This window comes from Chiloscyllium punctatum, chromosome 5 (assembly GCF_047496795.1).
Source record: "Chiloscyllium punctatum isolate Juve2018m chromosome 5, sChiPun1.3, whole genome shotgun sequence".
Classification (NCBI taxonomy): domain Eukaryota; kingdom Metazoa; phylum Chordata; class Chondrichthyes; order Orectolobiformes; family Hemiscylliidae; genus Chiloscyllium; species Chiloscyllium punctatum.
The window spans coordinates 112,159,882-112,172,383 of record NC_092743.1 but is presented as its reverse complement, the minus strand read 5'-3'; the positions used below and the strand labels follow the sequence as shown (position 1 = coordinate 112,172,383).

At 42.3% G+C, this 12,502-nt stretch overlaps 1 protein-coding gene across 6 annotated transcripts in view; it reads left to right on the top strand.

The window, feature by feature from the left end:
• Positions 1-12,502, top strand: part of golga4 (golgin A4) — a 183,124-nt gene that overhangs the window by 82,577 nt on the left and 88,045 nt on the right. The window lies entirely within an intron of this gene.

Below are 12,502 nucleotides of genomic sequence, written 5' to 3'. Positions count from 1 at the left end.
TAACCTATATTCTATAAATGAGCATTATCACTGTGGGTTGGGTGCAAGTTAGGTACTTTGTATACTTGAAGATCAAGTTTGTCCAGTATTGCATGTTAAATGTCAAGATATTCATAATCTGTACATTAGTGCTATTCTTCTGCAATAAATGAAGAAGTGGTGCTAAATTTTCTAAAACAATGCAAATACATTTTTACTTATGTTATTTCTTTGTACATGTTATTTATGATGAACACTATAATTTATTTTGCTTCATCAACATTCAGGGGTGACCAGAGACCAGAAACTGAATTGAATCATTCATAACATGTGAAGCTACAAGGGCAGGTTAGATGCTAGGAGTTCTGTAATGAATAATTCACCTGCTGACTCATCAACGCCTATCCATTATCTAATTTCCACTTGCCTTATATGGGTACAGCTCCAACAACATTCTGGGCATAGTAACCCAGTTGACGATGCCCAACCACCATTGAAATATTCACGGTCTCAACCATTGATAAAAATCACAACACCAGTCTGTCTTACAAATAAACACAGGTTTATTTGTAAGTACAAGCTTTTGGAGCGGTGTTCCTTCGTAAGGTAGCCAGTCCAACACCGGCAATTCCACATCATGTCCGCCATTGATACACAACCACATTAGTGTGTCCTGTACAGGAGCTCAGAAAGCCTGCTTTGGCAGACCTTCCAAACCTACGACCTCCATCACGTCTATGGACATGGTTAGCAGTTGCATGAGAACACAACCAATGAAGGAGCCACCATCCTAACTTGGAATATGTTGCTGTTTGCTCTCTATTTTAATGTCAAAAACTGAGAATTATTTTCCTGACAGCCCTGTTGTTTACCTTCACATCATGAACTACAATGGTTCAAGAAAGTGGCTCACTACCACTTGCTCATGGGCAAATGTGGATGGGCAGTTAATTATTGCCACCAAAGTTTGCAAACAAAAAAAACGATGCTTTGAATTTTTGTTTTTATTTCTCTGTGAGGTGTAATCACTGGCTCGGCTTTTTGGTACACGGCATTTGTTGTCAATCCCTAATTGCTGTTGAGAAGATAGTGATTAATTGCTGCCTTGTGCTTGTGCAGTCCACGGGTATATGCGCACCCACAGTGCTATTAGGAAGGAATTTCCAGGATTCTGAATTCACAACACTGAAAGGATGTTGATATCATTGAGTCAGGGTAGTGGTGTACTTGAAGGGCCACTTGCAAGTTGTAGTGTTCCTATTCATCTGCTGTCCTTACCTTCTAGGTGTTGGAGGCTGAGTTTTTGGAAGGTCCTGTTGAAAAGAGCGTTAGTGCGTAACTGCAGAGCAATCTTACAGACAGTACATGTTGCTACCAAAATGCAGCATGGTGGATAAGATGCCAATCAAACAGGTTATTTCGCTATGGGTAGTGTAAAGCTTTTTGAACGTTGTTGAAACTGCATCCACCCATACAGGTGAAAAGTATTCCATCACACCTGGCATACATTTTACATAGTGGATAGGCACTGGATGGGAGATGAGGTAGGTAAGTTGTTATGGAGTTCCTATTCTTGGGGATCCTGCTCTTATAGCAATACTATTGATACAATTGGTCCAGTTCAGTTTCTGGTTATTGATAATCCCAAGGATGCTGATTATAGGGAGATAAAAGATGGCAATGCTAGTTAAGCTTAGAGGCACAAATGAGATTTGTTTCTTTTTTGAAATAGTCATTACCTGGTACCTCACTGGCAAATAATAATCACTCCACAGATCAGCTCAAGCCTGAATCTTGTCTAGGTGTTACTGCACCCTGAATCTGAGGAGTCATGAATAGCACTAAACCTGATGCAATCATCAGCAAACATCCCCACTTCTGTTGTTCATGATGGAGGGAAGTCATTGACAGATGAAATGAAGATGTTGGACCTTGGACATTATATAGCAGATGAAGGATGCTTTGGGGTTGCAGTGATAGTGACCCTACCTCTGGACTAGGGGACCCAGGTTCAAATATACCATGCTGAAGAGGTGTGTAATAATATCTCTGAGCAGGTTGATGAGATAATACCTGTCTTGCAGATGAATAACGAACAGTCACCACCTTCTTCCTCTCTGCTCACTATTACTCCAACCAGCATAGAGCTTCCATTTTTTTAAATTGATTTTATATTTGTTTGAGTTCCCTGATGTCTCATTGGTTGAACATTGCCTTTCTGTCAAGGGCAGTCACACTGATTTTATCTCTGGAGTTCAGCTTCTTTATTGATTTTTAGACTAGTGGAGTCATGAGGTCATGAGCAGAATTGGCCTTGTAGAACCCAAATTGAGTGTCGGAGTAGGTTATTCCTTTGTAATTGCCACATGATAATACTGTCAGCCACCCACTCCCACCACCGTGCTGATGATCGAGAGTGGATAGATCAGAGGTAATTAGCCACTGGTCGGATTTACCCTGCTTTTTATATTTAGGATATACATGAGCAAGTTTTCCCATTGTCAGGGCGATGCTATTGTTCTGACTGTAGTGTGACAACTTAGCTGTGTTCATTGCTCCCTCTGAACCACAGGTCTTAAGTCTTGCTGCTGGAATGTTGTCAGAACCATAACCTTTGCATTAATCATTGCCTTCAGCCATTTCTTAATTATATGGAGAGAATCAAATTGTTTGAAGACTGGAATCTGTGGTGTTGGGGATGTCTCTAGCAGGCAGAGACAGAAATTTCACTTGGCACTTCTGAGTGAAGATGGATGCAATATTTCAGCTTTGCCTTTTCCACTGCTATGCTGGGCTTACCAATGTTAGATTATGGGAATATTTGTGGAGACAATGATTCCTGTTACTTATTTATTTGTCCACCACTTTTCATGACCGGATGTAGCAGGACTGCAGAGATTAGGTTTGATCCATTGGCTCTGGGACCACATAGTCCTCTGTGTTATATGTTGCTTCTGCTGTTTGGCATTCAAGTAGCCTTATGTTGTTATTTCACTTGGTTGACCCTTCATTTTTATGTATGTATCATTCTGCTTCTGCTACACACTCCTGCACTCTTCATTGAGCCATGTATGACATGATGGCACTGGTAGAAGAGTCCAGACTCATCAGCTAAGGGAGGAGGGAGTGTTTTAAGTAGTATTCAAAAAGATATTTCCTTGTGTGACCTGATGCCATAAAACTCCATCTCAAAGCAACTGTTTCCTAATTATGTACAGAAGAACCTCAGTTATCTGAACAAGAGAGGCGGGGAGTATTTTGTTTGTTAAACTGATTGTTCGGATAACTCATCTGGGTTCCTGTGGTGGTGGCAGGAGCAGGGTTCTCATGGCGGCCCTGTTCCTGCTACTGCTGCCAGCCGGGGCTGCCTCCTCTGTGTGCTTTTATTTAAATTTAATAAAATTTTCACAGGACCTTGAGATCTTGTTCGGATAATCCGAAATTCGGATAATTGATGTTCGGATAGCCAAGGTTGCTCTGTACCACTGTTGTGCCACTGATGATGGCTATGTCCTGCTAGTGCATCAGGACCTAGGAATTTTGTTGAGCTGTCTGGGGCACTGTCTGAGAGGTATAATTCCATGTCAATGATAATGTCAAGTTGTTGCCTCGATAATCATGTAAGAGTTCTCCAAGTTTTCACACAGCCCCAGATCATCTAAGAAATTTGCAGGGTTGTGGTAAGAATAATGATGGGGATATCGGAGACCTTTTTTTTTACAAGTCAATTGGATTGCAACTTCTATTGTTCACAGTTAAGTGCAAAAAAAATTGCTGTCAGGTTTACCTTGCTTATTTTGCATCATCATTACACTGTAAGCTCATTGAGCAATTTGTCCTTGAAATGCGTTGCAGATGTCAGATTAGGGCAAGTGGGGAGTTTTAATGATATTTTGTATTGTAATTACTGCTACTGGCACTTAAGAAGTATTCCAAATGTCGTGCCTCATTCTTTCAAGTCATAATATTTTTGTGAGATTTTTCATTGTCACTGATGCAGCACAGTGGCTCACTGGCTCGTACTGCGGTCTCACAGCACCAGTGGACCAGATTCGATTCCAGCCTTGAGCGGCTCTGTGTAGAATTTGCATGTTCTCCCCGTCTGTGTGAGTTTCCACTGGGTGTTGCAGTTTCCTTCCACAGTCCAGGTTAGGTGAATAGGTCATGCTAAATTGCACATAGTGTCCAGGGCTGTGCAAGCTAGGTGGATTAGCCATGGGAAATACAGGGTGGGTATGGATGGGATTCTCTTTGGACGGTTGGTATGGACTGAATGGGCCAAATAGCTTGCTTCTTCTCTGTAGGGATTTTTTGTTTCTCTCTCTCTCTTTCTCTTAGCCCATGTTTCTTTCCCCCTCTAGATTTTGCTTTTTGTACATGTTTTGTATTAAATATTCCAACTGAAATTTCCTTGTCCAGACTTGGTAAAGAGCTTCCAATTTTATTGTTTGAAGAGATGGTCCTATTGCAGAATAGTCTTTATTGTCACTTGCACTCGAATAAGTGCACTGAAAAGTTTGTAATGTTGCCTCTCAGCACCATCTTAGGTACAGATAGTTCAAGTGTTGTCACAGAAATAATAAAATAGTAAAAGAAAAACTAGTATGGGAATAGAGATCTTAAGAAAGTCCAGAATGAGAATAAAAAGTATTTTTAAAGTAGTCAAGTTTTCATCCTCTTTCATTGAGATGGTGCTCACTGGGCTTCAGAGCATGAGGCTTTGCTGCATCCATGCACTGGCCTCTGGCCTAGGCACGCCTCCCGGACCGGTCCCCCAGCCAACATGGGCTTGGGTGCTTCTGCTGTTGCTCCAGCCATGACTCAGCTCCCAACTTGGCCCGCACTCACTCACCTGCTGCTCCTGCTCCAGCTGCGACTCACTTTTGGGACTTGACCCATGCTCTCACTATCTTGCCAACTTTAAGTATATTTAAGTCGTCATTGGACAAGCATATGGACGTACATGGAATAGTGTAGGTGAGATGGGCTTCAGATTGGTATGACAGGTCGGCGCAACATCAAGGGCCGAAGGGCCTGTCCTGCGCTGTAATGTTCTATGTTGTATGTATTCCTGCTCCAGCCGTGACTAGGCCCACACATGCTGTGCTGCATTCCAGACATATAATACAAGCCCAGCAACTCCCACAGCTACCTTGACTATACCTCCTCCCACCCTACCTTCTGTAAAAACGTCATCCCTTATTCCAAATTCCTCCACCTCTGCTGCATCTGTTCCCAGGATGACCAATTCCACCTCAGAATGTCCCAGGTGGCCGCCTCCTTCCATGATCGCAACTTCCCTTCTCATATGGTTGACTATGCCCTCCAGCACATCTCCTCCACTTCACGCACCACCGCCCTTAAACCCCACCCCTCCCAACGCAAAAAGGCCAGAATTCTCTTGGCCCTCACCTTCTACCACACCAACCTCCGCATACATCGCATCATCCTCTGCCACTTCCGCCACCTCCAAACGGACCCCACCACCAAAGATATATTTCCCTCCCTCACCCTATCAGCATTCCAGAGAGACCATTCCCTCCACGACTCCCTTATCAGGTTCACACCCCCCATCAGCCCAATCCCCGCTCCTGGCACCTTTCCCTGCCACCGCAGGAAGTGCAAAACCTGCGCCCACACTTCTGTCCAAGGCCCGAAGGGAGCCTTCCACATCGATCAGAAATTTACCTGTACGTCTAACAATGTCATCTCCCCTCCATCAGGGAGACAGGATGCCTTCTTGCGGACCGTTTCAGCAAACAGCTCTGGGACACCCGCACCCACCCACCCCACCGCCCTGTGTCTGAACACTTAAACTCCCCCTCCCAATCCATCAAGGACATGTGGGTCCTGAGCCGCCTCCACCAACTAACCATTACCATCAAACATCTGGAGGAAGAACGCCTCATATTTCACCTTGGAACCCTGCAACTTTATGGGGTAAATGCAGATTTTGACAGCTTCTTCATTTCTCCTTCCCCCACGTTATCCCAGTCCCAAGCCTCCAACTCTGACTGCCCTCCGGACCTGTCCATCACTACCCCCCCCTCCCCCGACCTATCACCTTCTCCCTCACCTTCATCCACCTATCATTTTCTCGCTTCCCAAGCAACCCCCCCTCCCTTTATCTCTCAGCCCTGGCCCACAAACCTCATTCCTAATGAAGGGCTCCTGCCCGAAACGTCGAATCTCCTCCTTGGATGCTGCCTGACTTGCTGTGCTTTCCCAGCAACATGCTGTCAGTTCTGATCTCCAGCATCTGCAGTCCTGACTTCCTCCTGCCATTCCAGGGTCTGGCCACGAATCATCTCACAGGCTGGTCTTGGACTCAGTTCTCTACTCTCTCCAGGTAGGGTACTTTAAGAAGTTTAATGTTGGGTGCAGGGGGGAGAAAAAAACTGCAGCAAGGGGAAAAAATGAAAGTAAAAGTTGCTGGCGAGCAGAGGAGCTCCGGCTGGAGCGTCTTACGCTGCCACCATCTTAACCAAAAGTCGTACAGAGTCGTATGACATGGAAACAGACCGTTCGGTCCAACTTGTCCATGCTAACCAAACTTTTCAAACTAAACTCATCCCATTTTCCTGAATTTTGCCCGTATTCCTCTATACCCTTCCTATTTATATACCTGTCCACATGTCTTTTAAATGTTGTAACTGTACCTGCATCTACCACTTCCTCAGGCAGTTCATTTCACATGTCAGTCACCCTCTTTGTGAAAAAGTTGCTTCTCAGGTTCTTTTTAAATCTTCCTCCTTTCACCCTAAAAATATGTCCTCTAAGTTTGAATTCCCCTCCAGTCAGGAAAACACCGTTGCTATTCATACTCACGATGGTTTTATAAACCTCTATAAGATTGCCCCTCAATCTCCAGTGAAAAATGTTCCAGTTATCTAGCGCCTCTTTATGGCTTAAACTCTGCAGTTCTGGAAACATCCTGGTAAATATTTTCTGCACCCCCTCCAATTTAAAATATCCTTCCTATAGTAGTGTGACCAGAACTACACACACTACTCCAAAAGTGGCCTCATCAACATCCTGTGGAACCACCATATCCTGTTCTCAGTGGTCTGATTGTGCACGTGGAAACTTAAGCTCACTGCATGTTGTGAAGGATCTTAATTTTTGACACCAGCCATCAGCATCTTCGGGCTCAATCCATGGCCACCAGCCAGACATATGACCACAGATATTGGCATTTGACGTGTTCCCACTATTGAGGACTGTCACAGCACATCCCTAATCCACTTAGAGGATGCATCGGCACTTCACGATTGCAACTCTAGGCACAACAGTAACTATAAATGCACTGCTACTGCTGCATGGACATCTTGTGCTCCAGAAAAAGCAACCGGCTCACAAACTGGTCTAAGCTGCACCTCCAGCACCTTCTCTTAGTGTTTGTTTACTCAGTCAAGCTCAATGCTTTTGGCATTCCTTCATTTCCATTTTACATCTTGCCCTCGACCAAAGATTCTGCTTGCTCTGTTCACAATTGTCCCAGATACCCTACAGCGAGTCTCTGTTGTTTTTGACTTAGGAATACAGTAAATTGCTGCACAAAATGGTAATGGTGATGTAGTGGTAATGTTTGTGGAAGTTCTGAGTTAATTACTGTCTTAAATCAACAGGCAAGCTAATTCATTTCATAAAACCAGCACAGAGAGGTTAGCAATCAATAAACCTGACAGATGACCTCGTGTTGGACTGGAAACCAGAAATCTTAAAGGTGCACCATATGAATTGGTCCCTGAAAAATCCTCTGTCCTGACACTGGGGAGTTATGCCAAAGTTGTGACAGTTGTCGCATATTTTAACCAAGGATCCGCCTTCTATAATCCTAACACCAATTTGTACTTTACGGCCAATGCTAACCTGCAGGATATGCTCATCATAAATAGTGCTTTTGGTAAACCATTGGAAGTGACTGGCCTTGGGAGTCCACACCATTGACTCCAGTAAGTCAACTGACACCATGTCAACATGGGCAAGGATATGTCCTGCTAATTATCATTTATCACCTTACCTCAGATGACTAACTACAAAAGTAATGGAAGCTTTGGTTGATACTTCTGTTAGGCAACTCTTAAACAGCAGTAAGGTGCTTACTGTTGTTCAATTTGAGTTCCATCAGTGTCACATGAACTCAGGACAGCTTTGGTCTAAAAATGGACAAAAGAACTGAACTTAAGATATGATCAGAGTGACCATTTAGACATTAAGGCATCATTTGACCAAGTGTGGCATCAAAGAGAAGTGACAGAATTGAAGTCTGGAATCCTTCCGGGGCTGGAGTCATACTCAGCACAAAAGATGGTTGTGGTTGCTGGAGCTGAATCATATCAGTTAAAAGGCATTGCCGGATGTCCTTTGGCTAGTATCCTCAGCCCACCCATCTTTGCTTGCTTCACCAGTGACCTTCCTTCCATCAGAGGTCAGAAGTGGGGTTGCTTACTGACAGTTGCGTGGTGTTCAGCAACATTTGCCAATCCTCAGACAGGTGTCCATACTCAGCAAGGTTTGATTTGATTTATTACTGTGGAGTGTACCGAGGCACAGTAAAAAGTGTTGCCATACGTACTACATAAGTGCTTCAAGGTAACAACAGAGTGCGGCATACAACGTTATAGCTGCCTAGAAAGTGAAGAGAGAGATCCACATTAACATTAAAGATGTCCATTCAAAAGACGTGAACAAAGTTTAGGAATGTGCTGATTCCATGCCTATTAGGTGCCAACAGTGACCATGTCCAACAAGAGAAAAACTAACTACCTCCCTTTGATGTTAAATTGCATGACTGACCTCTAATCTCTCACTGTCGATATTCTGGAGGTTACCTTTGTCCAGAAATCTAACTGAACCAGTCCGTAATAATTACCGGCACAGGACCAGGTCAGAGGCTAGGAATTCTGCAGCGATTAATTCTCATGAGTCCTGAAAAACTGTCCTCCATCTAAAGACCACAAACTTGGATTATGACAAAATACACTCCACTTGTCTGGATGAGCTCCAACGACAGTGAAGAAACTTAACACCATTGAGAACTAAGTAGCTCACTTGAACACACTCCATTCATCACATTCACTTCATCCACCATTTCCAGCAATGTGCAGTATCTCCAAGGTAGACTACAGCAAGTCACCAAGTCTCCCTTGAATAGCAACTTTTAAACCGGTGACTTCAGACACATAGAAAGATGAGGATAGCAAATGAATGGGGTACCACCAGCTTCAATTTCTGCTTCAATTCACACCATCCTTATTTGGAACTGTATCAGTTGTTCACTCAAACAGTTATAACTCCTTAGCTGTAGTCTGTTGTACTTGCACCAAATGGACTGTAATGATTCAAGAAATGTTATCATTTCCATCCTCTCTGGGGCAGTTAGCGACACACTCATTCCAGTACAGAGCTTTTTAAAAAGTGAATAAAAACTTTGTATGCAGTTGCAACTGTAATTAAATATTGTGTTATTGACTCAAAAACCAGGCTGCTAGTATTTGACAGTAATGACTAAGTGTATTTAATATTAGATCTTTATTTTTTATTTTTGTTGGTTTTACATCTTGAGTATATTCATTCTATATAATTTCCTCGTTTTCAGGTTAATGAAACAGTAGCTAATAAGAATCGCAATGTTTTTCTTTGCTGTAAATTTGTAGTACCACTAGCATTGACTTCATTATGCCCAGATTATGAAGGGGAAAACAAGATTCCCACTACTGATTGCAGTGCAGTGAAGCTTTCTGTACCTCTATGAATAAATAGCCTGTTAACATTTGCCCTACTGAAAGTAAAACCACTTAGCACTGGCATCTGTGAAACTATTTTCAGCCTCCTTTATCAGGAGAACTTAAAATTATTAATTTCATAATGAGATAAAAATATAATGACCCATATTTTATAAACTATTCTGATCTTGGGTAATTGGCATCAGGTTCAACGAAATGGAAATCTGGTTATGGTTCACATTTTGTTATGTGCACATTTTACATTGCAGCAATATTTGTTTTTGCTTTGGTACTTGGGCAAAGTTAGAAATATTTGTAAGCTTTGATTCTTAGAAGTTGATAATTTTTATAAAGATGGCAAAGTATAGCAAATGCATTAAGTATTGCTTGCTGGAACAGATTTCAGTTAGCTAATCTTAAAAAGAAAGCAGTATTAGGTTTCTACTGTTTGTATTTTTGAGGTTCATTATGCAGAAATCTTACACAGCATTTTATTTCTGTACATCCTTGCATGCAAATAAGTGAATCATGGTGCCTTTCCCAAGCCTTGTATGAACAGGACTGGGGTAAGGACTCTTCTTTCTTACACTCCATAGTGCTTGCACTTGCTCAATAAGTAAACCCCTATGTTTCTCAGGCAATAGATTAAATCTTGAATGCTCATGGTCCTTTGTTAATCAGGACAAAAATCAGTTGTTTCTTTCATGCAAAATATTTGTCAAGTGATAATTCTTCCAATTATGGATATTTTCAGCATCCATTTCATGACTAATTTGCAGTTATTCCAGGTAGTAAAATGAATGCTGAATTTTTCAAAATAAATTTTACAAGTGTAAATGAGTTTTTAATATTTTCACCAAGTACAATGGTGAATAATTGCACAGATCTGAATGTTTGAACGTACTTTCTGCAGTCAGATCATGAAGAAAATCTTAGCATTAGAACAGTTGTACCCTGCATGATGAGTTAGCAAATTCTTGAATCAGTTCATCTCTTACGTTCCACTAACCGTCAGTGGAAACAACTGGATAATGCAGCGCCTACATCTTTTCGGATCAAAAAATCTAATAGTGCACATGAACTATAGATAATAGATTTTGATGCAGATTAGAGGTCAGCCTTGAATTGGCTGAATCTGTATGGTTTAACTAGCTGAACCATGGGTGATCTCAATAATCTGTTTTTTCATTACACTTGGTGAAGTGCTTCATATCTTTGCTTTAAAAACTGACTCCTGATAGATGCTTGTATGAATCAAATAAATGAGCAATTCTGTGTTGTCAATTCTGTTAGTTGAACATGCAGTTCATGAATTGATGCTTCACTGGACTAATTTTCAATCTGTGGCGCTGGAAAAGCACAGCAGGTCAGGCAGCTCCGTTCCTCTCTGACTAATCACCATCAACCCCCCAACTTCCAGGCTACCTTCCCTCAACCCCACAACCCTCCTTTATATCTCTCAGTCCAGTTACCCCCCCCCCCCCCCCTCCCAATCTCCACATTGCTGATGAAGCACTCATGCCTGAACCATTGGCTGTCCTGCTCCTCAGATGCTGCCTGACCTGCTATGCTTTTCCAGCCACACGATTTGGCTCTGATCTCCCGCATCTGCAGTCCTCACTTTCTCCTAATATTCTATCTGGTCGATCTCACAAACTTAGCAAATACAGCACTTCTGAATCCAATCTCTGTGTATAACATGCAAGCATGAAATTTGTCAAATAAAAACCGGTTCGCATTCCGACAAAACTAATCTTTAACACAACGCACTTGAATTGCCTGAGATCCATAGATTTAACTTTTAAGTGGCCTTACGTGTGGTTTTGTGATGTTTGCTTGCTTTTTTCACCAATGTGCCATTGTTAACTGCAAACTAAATGCTGATACTTGCTGTGAAACTGACATAACAATGTTGTGCTTATGCATGTTGTGCTGTTGTTCACCATTGTAGATAATCTAAGATGAGCAAAATTGGCCTTGACAGGTACAAGGGCCAATTGTGTTTTTGACAAACAGATTACACAAAAAAATTATATGGACTCTTTCCCAAGAGTAACAAATATTATTATTCGTTTGAAAGCAAACTTAACCAAAACTGTAACTAACGGCTGACGCTTTCACGTTCCAACTCCATGGAAATAGTTTCTTTTTAACTCCTGTTAGTGTTCATCCTTGCATATTAGTTGAGCTACAGAACATCTGTCATGGTATTTTTGATTTGATCCTCAACTCACTTATACATCCGTGCAGGTGCTGCTTTTATTATTTTGATTTGCCGAAGGAAATAATTAAATTTTTGACATTGATGGCAATTATGGATGGGGAGCTTGATGTTAAATTGTGTAGGCTTGCTCAAAAAAAGCTTCAATAGCAATATTTGCAGAAAAGTAATCATATACGTGTTAACTGTTTATGGGCAGCACAGTGGTCAGCACTGCTGCCTCACAGCGCCAGAGATCCAGTTCAATTCCCGTCTCAGGCAACCGACTGACTGTGTGGAGTTTGCACATTCTCCCTGTGTCTGTGTGGGTTTCCTCTGGGTGCTCCGGTTTCCTCCCACAGTCCAAAAATGTGCAGGTTAGGTGAATTGGTCATGCTAAATTGCCCATAGTATTAGGTGAAGGGGTAAATGTAGGGGAATGGGTCTGGGTGTGTTGCGCTTCAGCGGGTCGGTGTGGACTTGTTGGACCGAAGGGCCTGTTTCCACACTGTAAGTAAGTAATGTCCAAAGTCTTATTAAGATTCAAGCTGTTCAGGTCAATTGTGAAAGTCAAGGCAAAGAATGCAAGAGCAAG